Here is a 14,504-nt window from a genome sequence, read left to right on the forward strand (position 1 = left end):
TGTACCTGTGGGCATGAAATACAGCCCCCTGTAGAAAGTAGGGTCAGTACGATATATGTACTAAGTATGTAAAACATAACATATTGCCACTAGAAGCATATCTGAGGTAGAAAAGCAGGGGCTAAAATATCAAAATTGGAAACTTGTACCTGTACTATGTGAATCATGAAAGCATGCATGCTTAATTTATATAATATAGCTGGCCCTTTCAGGGATCCGGCGAATCACATCTGTAGGACCATCATAGGCCCGGCGCCATCACCACCTTATTACAACACATCATCATATATATATATACATACGTACTTATCCCTCTAGTGAGGGGCTCGATGGGTAATGAAGTGAGTTGTGCATGATAACGTACCTGGCTCGAGACTCGGTGAAAGAAGGGTTACAGTATACACAAGTAGAGTAGTGAGTAACTATATATAATTTAAATCATTATCAGAGACTCGATAAAATAAGAAAATTAAGCTTTTGTTTGAGGATCCGAGTAACGGTGTAGTCATCTCGAGTGTCCTCTAAATGCCATTATGGGCTGTCTCAAAAGTAATCTCGGGGACCCTAAATATTATCAATATAGGTGCAAATTATTTATGGAATCAAAAACACTTAGTCTTATATAGTCTTTAAGACTTGGAGCCTGTACATTTGGTACCTCTTTAACGTATAGAAATTTCTAGGGAAATAGTTCAACTACTATCAGAGTTCGATATTCAAAAGTAAATAGGAGATGTTAAGAATTGAGTTACTCCGGAGCTCACATCATATTTAACTTACAACTAAGACATGCTAGAAAAGAAAGAGAGTAAACTCTATATAGTCTGTACTTTCCTTCAGGTGGTCATTATATACATATCTCATACCCGGCCCATCCTGGGGCTCAGTGAAAAACTATGGCATCATAATCTCATTTTCATACCAAGTACATATCAAGAGAAAGGAAAGATAGTTTCCCATACACTACTCTTTAGCACATAGAAGCCTTAACAGGCAATGCTCAATTCTTGTAGGGGTGTCAACACCTAATTGTAGTTAGGGATTATGAGGTGTACCTGGAGTTCTGGGAATGGAATTATCCCCACATTCCACATACAATTCACTTAAGGCTAAGAGTTTCCAAAAGGAAAGAAAGATAGTTGCATGTACTTATACCAAAACATGCCAAGAGAAAGCTTTACATACCTCTTGTGAGTTACTCCTTATCCCATTTGCCTCGTCGTCCTTTGAACCTATTCAACATGAAAGTAATACGAATATCAACCACTCTTAACTTTCCAGCATCTTAGGTTGTACCTTAGTATTCACGGAATCTATTTCCTTGTTCGTCTCCTCGGCTAGTTCTTTAATTGATTAAGGCGTTAACGAAAATTGGGCAGCATCTCCCCTATAATGCGCCCTATCCAAATTTCCAATCAGATCCCTAAATACCACAGCCAACCAACAACAAAAATCTACAACATACATTTAAGCAATTCACACCAACAATATACAGCATAACCTCCAAATGACTTGCTCGAAATTATGATATCAAAATGGGGTTTCTAGTTTCCATTTTGTAAAACCTTTACCCGTACGAAGCGGGGGGTCATTTGGATTCAACCAGAAGATCCCCCAACTCATTTATAACCTATTTAGACCCTTCAACATGCGCCACACAACAAGCAGAAGCCTCCACACACACAACGCCTCATTTCGACTACAATTTAATTACGACGACTTCAATTTCAATTGTTTCTACCGTCGAGCATTTCCACGATTTTTTTAAACTTACATAAGCCTAAGAGGTGTTTAATACACCCTATAATAACACCATCAAGTACAAATTTTAAGAAGAAGCCTTACCTTATCCGAAATTGGCCAAAACTAGCCAAAATTATGCCTCGAAACTTTTTCTAGCGTGACTTGAACACCGTGGCTGCTTGCTGTCCAATTTTTGCTGCACCAAGACATGATTTTATACTAATAATACCTCCATATCATCGTTTTATACTCTAGATAATTACTTTACGGAACTAAATCGGGACTTACCTTATTTTTTCCTCCAAGCCGTCACTATTTTCTCTCAACTTTAGGGTTTGCTTTCTTTTGTTTGCTGCTGCAGTTTTGTGAATATAAAATGAATATAAGTTATGATATACATGTATATTGGTGGTCCTAGGAGGTGAAACGTGTCAGCCCCTAAGGGGGACACGTGTCCATCCCCTATTGGGCCACTATATCTATGCAAGCAAGGAGAGGCTGCCACGTGGCAGTGGGGCCCACCTCCCATGGGTCACCTACTTGACCCCAAGCAGGTGGGTCACCTGCTTGCTTGAGGTGCTGCCATGTGTCACTCCTCCATTACCTTCCATGTGTCATCTTTTTCTCCTTCCTCGCGGGTTCGTAATCTCATCTTATTTTAAGAGCCTATGTAATCCATGCTACGCATGTTTGGTACGTACTCCAATAGCTTAAGTATGTAGGACTTCCAAGTTAGTAGCTTACGTAGGTAAATCGAGTCCAACGACTCATTACTTAGCTTTCAATTCCTTCCGAATTCTTATGACTCCATTTCCAACCTTCTCTACTATGGGGTATCACATTCTCCCTTCCTCAGAGTCGTTTGATAGTTTCATAGCGTATCTGGATCACATGATAATGTCCAAGGAACTTATGTGACATTCCGAGTTTAAAAGTGTGGGGTGTAACACAGGACCTCCGCCGTACCCCTGAATAGACAAAATAATTTTATACATCAGTGGTCAGTACCAAAAACTAGGCTCCGATACAATGGAGTCATCCCAACTACTCTTGTAGTCAGTAATGCAGGCCTGCAACATACCTTCTAGCATCTAGATAATACGCTAGTCCTTCCCATTAGTCTAGGGGTGAAATGTTATACCGAGATTCACCTAGGTTCCCAATCCCTTCTGGAATAATCTTCAAAAGTTAGCCACAAATTGAATTTCCCTATCCGAGATAATAGATGTGGGAACTTCGTGAAATCTTACTGTTTCCTTAATATATCATCTCGCATAACCCTCAGCTGAATATATCTTCCTACCTGGAAGAAAATGGGTTAATTCTATCAGCCTATCTACCATAACCCATATGAACTCATACTTCTGTAGAATGTGAGGTCAGCTTGTACTATAATCCCAATTAACTACTTTCCATTTCTGAGTCGGGACTTCCATTTCTTATAATAGGCTATCATGCTCAATTTTGTTTAAGCTATTGTACAATTCCTCTTAATACAACTTGTAACACTTTAGGCATGTCATACTACGCTCTTACTCAGATCTTCCTTCTGGTTCTTTTACCACCCATCACATTGCAATCATGTTGCTATTACTGACTTCTTTTTATCGAGTAACCACTCAATCTAATTCTTAGCATACCAATATTCTTAGGTTGCATACCGTTCTTGTACCTTTGTAGAAAGTGCGTGCAATTCTAGTAATAGTCTTTCCTGCTCTTGGCTTACTCTGCTTTAAGTGTATCGTTGTACTAACACGTACTTGCAGTCTCTTTTGGGTCACACTTGTTTTGATGCCTTAGCGTACCCTTAAAGTTTTCTCATATTCTATCATAGGAGAGATTTCTTATCCTTCCTCTTTTGCTATTTGTACATCACAATATCAGTAGCTAGTAACTATGTTATCAATATCTTAACCTTTAGTTACATATAACCTGGCCATCTCTTACAATATCCTTAAGTTACTTATTATTATTCTCTTGTCGTATTCATCCCTTTTTGTATGCACTCATCCTTTGATGTCATACTATTCAAGGTCTTTACCAATTATTTCCAAAAAAATAATTCCATACCAATATTGACCTCCTCGTTACCACTGCTATCACTTCAGTAATTAACTTATTTCTTGAGGTCAGCCATATTCGTAGTTTAGTCAAAACTCATTCTTATTATGGACAAGGCATACTACAACACTGTATCTTATTCTCCTTTTATTTGTAGAAAAATTTGGGCAGGGTTTCCTCTGTATTTCTTACTATCTCAAACTTTCATACAGAAAATTCCAACAATGCCTCACAGAGCCAACACATATATTCATATCATATCATATCATATCACAGCCACACTGGCGCCCAATATCAACAATATAAAAATGGACTTACCTCGTATGTCTACTCGAACTGCACCTGTTGCACTTTCCTGTTTACTTTCCCTTCCAATTTCAACTTTAAGTTTCAAGCGTACTTCAATACTTTATCTGACATATATCTTTTTTGCTTTTTCTTACTTGCGTGCTTGGTAACTTTAAATATCGTCATTCACTTGCTTTAGTCAAAAGTTAGTATAAGGAATTTCATTCCCTATGACTCAGCTCTATCACATGATCTTAGATATGAAGGAAGTAACATCGTAAAGGTCCTGTAGCCTCCTGTCTATAGATGTGGTACACAACACACCGATAGACAAGACTCTACTAGATATTGTTACACCCCACATCTTTGAACTCGGAAGGTCCCTTAAGTTACTTAGAAGCTAGTATGTGAGCCACTTAAGTTACGACACTATCAAACGGCTCTAAGGAAGAGAGAATGTGATACCCCATACTAGAGAAGGATGGAGATGAAATCATAGGAGTCCGGAAGGAATTGGAGGCCAAGTAATGAGTCGTAGGACTCGATTTACCTATGTAAGCTACTAAGTTAAAATTCATATGCACTTGAGCTACTTAAGCATATATCAAACTTACGTAGCACGGATTACATAGGTACAAAAAATAAGACGCGATTACGAGCCCGCGAGGAAGGAAAAACAAAAGACGACACGTGGTAGCCAATGAAGAAGCGACACGTGGCATCACCTCAAGCAAGAAGGTGACCCACCTGCTTGGGGTCAAGTAGGTGACCCACCTGCTTGGGGTCAAGTAGGTGACCCACCTGCTTGGGGGGGTGGACCCCACTGCCACGTGGCAGCCCCTAGTTGGCAGCATGATACAGTGGCCAATTATGGCTCGACACGTGTCACCCTAAGGGGATGACACGTGTCACCTCCAAGGCATCCCATATATACATGTTAAAATGACTCTTAGTCATTCACTTGTCCAGAATTTCAGCCAAAAACGTGAACAAAAGGGAGAAAAAACAACCTAAGGCTAAGAGAGAGTGTTATGGCGGCAACAAGGAAAACAAAGGTAAGCCTCCACTTTTGCTCCATAAATTAAGTATATACAGTGTTGCTTAAACATGTGGAGGTGTATATATGTGTCTTAGGATGCCTACGGAACCATGGTTTCAATTTTACACTTGGAACAAACAAGAAAAAGTTGAAGGAAAACTTAGAAAGCCAAAAAGAGAGGGTTACGGGTTTGGTCTCCAAAAGGTGAGCCTATGAGTTTTGTTCCGTGAATTAATTATTTGAGGTGTTACAAGGTTATATAATAGTGTTTGAAAACCAAAAATTTCAATTTGGGGCAGCAAGGAAGTCATACAAACAGTCCTCCTAATTTCAGCACGTCTAGAGAAGTTCCGAGGTGCGACTTGACAATTTTGGCCAATTTCGGGTAAGGTAAGGTTTCTTCTTTTAAGTTGGACTTTATGGCGTTGTTATAAAGGGTGTTACACGCCCTATTGGTGGCTGGAAATATGAAAATGGCTTAGAAATACTTGGCGTTCGGAATAAACTAATTTGTAGTCGTTATAGTTGAATTGTTGTCGAAACAAAGTGTTGTTCTTGTGAGGTGCTGCTGCAGGGGTGTGGCTTGTGGTTGCAGGGCCTAAACATGTTCTAAATTAGGTGGGGGAGATGCTGGTTTCATCCACACGACCCCCGCTTCGCACGGTTAAAGATTTGACAAAAATGGAAACTAGAAACTTCATTTTGATATTGTATTTTGGATAGGTCGTTTGGAGTATATATTATATATTGTTGGTCTGAGTTGCTGCAGGTTATTGTTGTTGGTTGGCTGTAGGTCTTAGGGACCTAATTGGAAATTCGGATAGGGCACATTATAGGGGAGGTGCTGCCCAATTTTCGTTAACGCCTTAACAAACTAAAGGACTAGTCGAGGAAACGACTAAGGAAATAGATTCCATTAACATTAAGGCATAATCCAAGATGCTGGAAAGTTAAGAGTAGTTGATATTCGTATTACTTTCATATTGAATAGGTTCGGAAGACGACGAGACGATCAGGATAAAGGGTAACTCCCAAAAGGTATGTAAAGCTTTCTCTTGGCATGTTTTGGTATAAGTTCGTACAGCTATCTTTCTTTCCTTTTGGCAAGTTTTAGCTTTAAGTAAAGTGTGTGTGGAATGTGGGGATAATTCCATTCCCAAAACTCCAAGTATGCCTCATAACCCATATCTACTGCTTAGTATTGGAATTTCTGCAAGAATTGAGTATTGCCTAGTAAGGCTTCTATGTGTTAAACACTAGTATGTGGAAAGCTATCTCTCATTTCCCTTGATACGTATTTAGTATGGAAGTGAGATTATGATGCCATAATGATTCACCGAGCCCCATGATGGGCCGGGTATGAAAAATGTGTATGCAGATCCCATAGAGGAAAGTACAGACTATATATAGTTTATTCCCTTTCTTCTTCTGGCATGTCTTAGTTGTAGGTTAAACATGATATGAGTTTCGGGGTAACTACATTCTTAGCAGCTCTTATTTACGTCTGAATATCGGACTTTTATAATAATCGAACTATTTCCCTGGAAACTTTTATACGTTAAAAAGTAACAAATGTACAAGCTCAAGTCTTACAGACTATATGTTAACAAATGTTTCTGGTTCCATAAGCAATTTGGCTTTACTTTAGTACGTGTCTAAGGACCCCGAAACACTAGCTAGTATAGCCCCTAATGGAATTTAAATGGCATTTAAGGTGATTACATTACAATCCTGATTCTCAGACAATAGCTAAATTTTCTTCTACGATTGAGTCTTCGATAATGATTTAAATTGCATATAGTTGCTCATTACTCTACTCGTGTATATTGTAACATTTCTTTCCCTGAGTCCCGGGCCAGGATATGTTCTCGTGCACAGTTCACTGCATTATTCACTGAGTCCCTCAATAGAGGGCCAGGATACGTGTATAAATATATGATGATGTGTTGTAATAAGGTGGTGATGGCACTGGGGCCATGATGGTTTTACAGAGATGATTCACCGGACCCCCGCAAGGGCCGGCTATATGATATGACTCGAACATGCATGTTTTTGTAATTCATAAAGTACAGGTACAGGTTTCTGAATTGATATCTTATCCCCTGATTCTCTATCTCAGATATGTTTCCAGTTGTATTATATTATATTTTACATACTCAGTACACATATCGTACTGACCCCCTTTCTCGGGGGGCTGCATTCATGCCCGCAGGTACAGATACAGATTTTGGGAGTCCGTCAGCTTAGGATTCCATGCAGCTCAGCTGGAAGAGGCTCCATTGTATCGGAGCCTAGCTTTTGATACTGTCCACGGATGTATAGAAATTGTTTTATCCATTCAGGGGTACGGCGGGGGCCCTGTCCCGCCATATGTTGTCATTTATATGTTTAGAGGTCTGCAGACATGTATATGTGGGTTGTGTATGTCAGTTTGATTCAGCTGGGTCTACATGATATATGATATATGTTATTATGTTATGGCAGCCTTGTCGGCTTGCGTGCCCTATCGGGTTGTGGTACAAATGAAAAGGGCTACAGGTTTATGAAAATGTTATCGCCCAGTGGGGCTTTATTACATGATATTGTCTTATTTATGATTCAATGTGACCTCAGCTAATAGATATATGTACGGGGGGTCCAGGTAGGACCCTAGTCGCGGCCTACGGGGTTGGGTCGTGACAGATATTGTCTATAGACACTCCAAGGACGAACTGCTCTGATACCACTTCTGTCATGACCCAACCCCGTAGGCCGCGACTAGGTTCCGACCTGGACCCCTTTATACATATCTATCATATATAGTCAAGTTGAACTTTGTATAATATGATACTACACGTAAAAAACCCAATGGGTCAAAACCTTTTCATGTACACATAGCCTGGGTTCTGACCTGGACCCCCATATACATACCTAAGAACCCCCAATGGGTCATGACGTTTCTATATACATATAGCCCCTTCTCTTTTTTTATCTCCGTAGGAGTTACCACTGATCGTATCGTGGAAGGGAACGCAAGTCGACAAGGCTGTCCTGACATAAAAACATTTACAACACATCAAATAGGCACAATTAAAACAAACTTACAAATAACCACATGAACATAGCCCTGAATAAACAAATATATACACTAAAAGAGTAGTACTAAAAACTAGGCTCCAATACAATATAGCTTTTGCCCAACAGATGCAGTTTGAAGTTAGACATATGAGGTAAGTCCGTTATTTTTATATTATTGTTGACGTTGAAAGCCCTGTGTGGCTGCGATATGAGATGACATTGAAAGCCCTGTGCAGCTGTGATATGATATATATATATATATGTTGGCCCTGTGAGGCATTGTTGGTATTTTCTGCGTGCAGGTTTTGAGATAGTAAGAAATATAGAGGAAACTCTGCCGAAATTTTCCCAGAACAAGGAACAGGGAATGAAACATAGATTTTTTGAGATGTCTGAGGAATTGATACCAAGTACCCCTACTGTGTTTAACTAAAGCTGTAAGAGGTATCCTTTAGGTCGCTGACAAGGGGCACCCTTTTTACTTGAAGAATTTTATTTCGGAGGAACAAAAGCTTAATTAAGTAGTAAAGTTTAGGTTACGGTATCTCCAACTGTATTTGTATTGTAGGAATATAAACAGAGGGCTCAGAATGAAGGATAGGATGTCCCGCGAATGAGTTTCACTCTTTTGGAAAAAAATACCAAGCCCTCAACTTCTAATTGTAAATTAGATAAGTTGTTCCTAACTCGAGATAAACTCAAAAGGAAACCAGGTAGGTCGAGTATAAAAATGAAAGTACTATGATGATTAAGGGATTCGAGTCTCTTCCAACAATGATTGGAAAAGGGTTTACGATAACAGTTTATAGTTTTTCACCGACTAATTGGGGAAAGAACTTCTAATAGAAGCACCTCAAGGAGATGTCAGGAACTGAATACGAATACGAACAAAAAAAGGGGGATATATAAGTATGAATTAAATAATGTGATACCAGTATGCAAGGATAAAGTGAGACCGCTAATAAGGCGCCATTAGTAGCGGCTAACTAAGTTAAAAGTCTGCGTTGAGTACACAGTAAGAGTATGGAGCTTAAGATACAAAAAAATGACGCGGGTACACCACGTCACCCCAAAAATAGTGGAACCCTCAAGGGACGAGGATGGCAAACTTAAAGAATAATTGGAACAACTTCCATTCATCCCAAGAAACAAAGGATATAGGTTGGGACAAAGCCACTATTTTAAGAAAACCTGGAATAATTATTCCCAGAATACTAGTACCGCCTAATTGAAATTGGAATGACTACAAGTACATACAGAGGAAAGCACGAGCACCCTCTAAAGGGGGGAAGTTAATGAGAAAATGGAAAAAGTAAGGTGAAGGCAATCGATATGGTAATATATTTGAGATGGACGTCTAAACTTCAATAAGATATCCTGCCGAACCAAGTTAGAAAGGTCTGGAAGCCACCAGTAATTGAACGGAAGCCAGAATGCTACATAAGGCAACGTTGAGAAGGTTGTGACGAGACCCTAAACAACATAACGCTAGAAGGCGGCTGCGTATAAAAACAGAAGAATGTACCAATGAAAGGATATTGAATAATTCAAGAGACACTACAAAGGATAACGACAGTATGCTTGACCCAAAGCCAAAATGTTGGTTATAGAGTTAGTCACAATTGATGTTGCGATAGATAAATAACGAAAGAAAAAGGAATAGAAAGCCTCTTGTGGTAGAAAATAAGGAGAACATAAAGTGAATAAAGGATCGTGGAGCTAAAGGTCTACGCCGATACTAGATGCAAGATAACAGACGAAAAGAAGGACAGGGCAAAACATAAAGACTCGCGAGACAACACTGAGGTAAATCTTGGGCTAAATTGAGTGTCCGCACATCGTAGAAAGGATTACAGTGAAATGATAGACGAAGACTTCCCAGGAAGGTCACCCATCCCAATATTATCTCGCCCTAGCATGCTTAACTTCAAAATTCTGATGGAACTTAATGCGTTAGTGCTGGTATGATCACGCGAGATGGAAGAATCTGAACTAGCAACGGAGAAACGATATGAGATGATGTACCCAGAGTATTATAAGATACATTAAGGCAATTCTAACAAGAACTTAAGCAACACAAGGAGGATTAGCTAATTGCTAACTAACAACACACTTGAATGCCACAGTTCTTCAACATAGAACCAGTTAACGAGTGGAAAACCACAGAATAACAATATAGGCCAATTAAAGTTCTGAAAAGAGTCGAGAAAGACTATACGAGGCTAACGGTTCCCAAATTATCCACGTCATTACGCACCCATTTTATACTCGGTAAGAGTAGGGTGCTATATGAGTTGTTGTGATTAGGCTAATGAATCAGCCCATTTGCATCCAATCAAGAGCACCTATGCTGCTGAAATTAGAGGGAGTTATAGAACATGGAGAATGGTAAGGTTCCGTGAGGTTTCCTTATCCAATATCCCAGATAAAGGGACTTCAATTATAATTAACGTCTTGAGATCAGTCCAAGAAGAGGTCAGGAGCACAGACAGGTCTTAGTACCGCATTTCTCCCTCGAGATACTAAACAGACTGAGCGCACTATTAGACGCTAGAAGATATGTCACAAGCCGGGAGATTAACTTTGAAGGTAGCCGGAATGATTATCCATCACTTATCAAGTTGCCTACAATAATAATTACTACACTAGTATTCCAATGGCCTCGACATGATTAAGCAAGTTATTGACTAAAAGCCAGAGTCGGCAGGAATGACATACAGATAATCGACGTCGACATACAAAGTTCAAGTTGATGATTGGATGTTCAACATAGGGTCACCTAGAAAAGGAACTTGACCCAGAATACGTTAAACAATATCAAGTTACTCATAAGGTGGGAAACGTGGCTAGTAAGTTAAGCTTACCACCTTAGTTGGAAACTATACGCCCAGTCCATTAAATACTGACGAGTCACCCAGGGTATATTCCATAAATGAGGTCCAGTAGATGGAATCCTATGAGGAAAATCCTACCACCATCCTGGATCGGCAAACTGGAAGATTGTAGACTAAAGACGTATCTTCCGTCAAGTTATGGTGGAAAAACCAAAACCAGAAAGAGGATGATCGGGGAACTGAAGAGAACATGGAATACAAGTATTTGCACATGTAACCGATGTCTACAGGTAACTCCAACTCTTGAGAACTCGTATGTTAATAATATAGATGGGAATGCATGTGATAGCATAAAGGAAAGGAAACCCTCTATAATTTATATAAAGTCTTAAAAAAGGTTGCATTTAACATTCGAGGACGAATGTTCTAAAGGGGGGAAGGATGTTACACCCCACATCTTTGAACTCGGAAGGTCCCTTAAGTTACTTAGAAGCTAGTATGTGAGCCACTTAAGTTACGACACTATCAAACGGCTCTAAGGAAGAGAGAATGTGATACCCCATACTAGAGAAGGATGGAGATGAAATCATAGGAGTCTGGAAGGAATTGGAGGCCAAGTAATGAGTCGTAGGACTCGATTTACCTATGTAAGCTACTAAGTTAAAATTCATATGCACTTGAGCTACTTAAGCATATATCAAACTTACGTAGCACGGATTACATAGGTACAAAAAATAAGACGCGATTACGAGCCCGCGAGGAAGGAAAAAAAAAAGACGACACGTGGTAGCCAATGAAGAAGCGACACGTGGCATCACCTCAAGCAAGAAGGTGACCCACCTGCTTGGGGTCAAGTAGGTGACCCACCTGCTTGGGGTCAAGTAGGTGACCCACCTGCTTGGGGGGGTGGACCCCACTGCCACGTGGCAGCCCCTAGTTGGCAGCATGATACAGTGGCCAATTATGGCTCGACACGTGTCACCCTAAGGGGATGACACGTGTCACCTCCAAGGCATCCCATATATACATGTTAAAATGACTCTTAGTCATTCACTTGTCCAGAATTTCAGCCAAAAACGTGAACAAAAGGGAGAAAAAACAACCTAAGGCTAAGAGAGAGTGTTATGGCGGCAACAAGGAAAACAAAGGTAAGCCTCCACTTTTGCTCCATAAATTAAGTATATACAGTGTTTCTTAAACATGTGGAGGTGTATATATGTGTCTTAGGATGCCTACGGAACCATGGTTTCAATTTTACACTTGGAACAAACAAGAAAAAGTTGAAGGAAAACTTAGAAAGCCAAAAAGAGAGGGTTACGGGTTTGGTCTCCAAAAGGTGAGCCTATGAGTTTTGTTCCGTGAATTAATTATTTGAGGTGTTACAAGGTTATATAATAGTGTTTGAAAACCAAAAATTTCAATTTGGGGCAGCAAGGAAGTCATACAAACAGTCCTCCTAATTTCAGCACGTCTAGAGAAGTTCCGAGGTGCGACTTGACAATTTTGGCCAATTTCGGGTAAGGTAAGGTTTCTTCTTTTAAGTTGGACTTTATGGCGTTGTTATAAAGGGTGTTACACGCCCTATTGGTGGCTGGAAATATGAAAATGGCTTAGAAATACTTGGCGTTCGGAATAAACTAATTTGTAGTCGTTATAGTTGAATTGTTGTCGAAACAAAGTGTTGTTCTTGTGAGGTGCTGCTGCAGGGGTGTGGATTGTGGTTGCAGGGCCTAAACATGTTCTAAATTAGGTGGGGGAGATGCTGGTTTCATCCACACGACCCCCGCTTCGCACGGTTAAAGATTTGACAAAAATGGAAACTAGAAACTTCATTTTGATATTGTATTTTGGATAGGTCGTTTGGAGTATATATTATATATTGTTGGTCTGAGTTGCTGCAGGTTATTGTTGTTGGTTGGCTGTAGGTCTTAGGGACCTAATTGGAAATTCAGATAGGGCACATTATAGGGGAGGTGCTGCCCAATTTTCGTTAACGCCTTAACAAACTAAAGGACTAGTCGAGGAAACGACTAAGGAAATAGATTCCATTAACATTAAGGCATAATCCAAGATGCTGGAAAGTTAAGAGTAGTTGATATTCGTATTACTTTCATATTGAATAGGTTCGGAAGACGACGAGACGATCAGGATAAAGGGTAACTCCCAAAAGGTATGTAAAGCTTTCTCTTGGCATGTTTTGGTATAAGTTCGTACAGCTATCTTTCTTTCCTTTTGGCAAGTTTTAGCTTTAAGTAAAGTGTGTGTGGAATGTGGGGATAATTCCATTCCCAAAACTCCAAGTATGCCTCATAACCCATATCTACTGCTTAGTATTGGAATTTCTGCAAGAATTGAGTATTGCCTAGTAAGGCTTCTATGTGTTAAACACTAGTATGTGGAAAGCTATCTCTCATTTCCCTTGATACGTATTTAGTATGGAAGTGAGATTATGATGCCATAATGATTCACCGAGCCCCATGATGGGCCGGGTATGAAAAATGTGTATGCAGATCCCATAGAGGAAAGTACAGACTATATATAGTTTATTCCCTTTCTTCTTCTGGCATGTCTTAGTTGTAGGTTAAACATGATATGAGTTTCGGGGTAACTACATTCTTAGCAGCTCTTATTTACGTCTGAATATCGGACTTTTATAATAATCGAACTATTTCCCTGGAAACTTTTATACGTTAAAAAGTAACAAATGTACAAGCTCAAGTCTTACAGACTATATGTTAACAAATGTTTCTGGTTCCATAAGCAATTTGGCTTTACTTTAGTACGTGTCTAAGGACCCCGAAACACTAGCTAGTATAGCCCCTAATGGAATTTAAATGGCATTTAAGGTGATTACATTACAATCCTGATTCTCAGACAATAGCTAAATTTTCTTCTACGATTGAGTCTTCGATAATGATTTAAATTGCATATAGTTGCTCATTACTCTACTCGTGTATATTGTAACATTTCTTTCCCTGAGTCCCGGGCCAGGATATGTTCTCGTGCACAGTTCACTGCATTATTCACTGAGTCCCTCAATAGAGGGCCAGGATACGTGTATAAATATATGATGATGTGTTGTAATAAGGTGGTGATGGCACTGGGGCCATGATGGTTTTACAGAGATTATTCACCGGACCCCCGCAAGGGCCGGCTATATGATATGACTCGAACATGCATGTTTTTGTAATTCATAAAGTACAGGTACAGGTTTCTGAATTGATATCTTATCCCCTGATTCTCTATCTCAGATATGTTTCCAGTTGTATTATATTATATTTTACATACTCAGTACACATATCGTACTGACCCCCTTTCTCGGGGGGCTGCATTCATGCCCGCAGGTACAGATACAGATTTTGGGAGTCCGTCAGCTTAGGATTCCATGCAGCTCAGCTGGAAGAGGCTCCATTGTATCGGAGCCTAGCTTTTGATACTGTCCACGGATGTATAGAAATTGTTTTATCCATTCAGGGGTACGG

Source organism: Solanum dulcamara, chromosome 3, assembly GCF_947179165.1.
Source record: "Solanum dulcamara chromosome 3, daSolDulc1.2, whole genome shotgun sequence".
NCBI classification, from domain to species: Eukaryota; Viridiplantae; Streptophyta; class Magnoliopsida; order Solanales; family Solanaceae; genus Solanum; species Solanum dulcamara.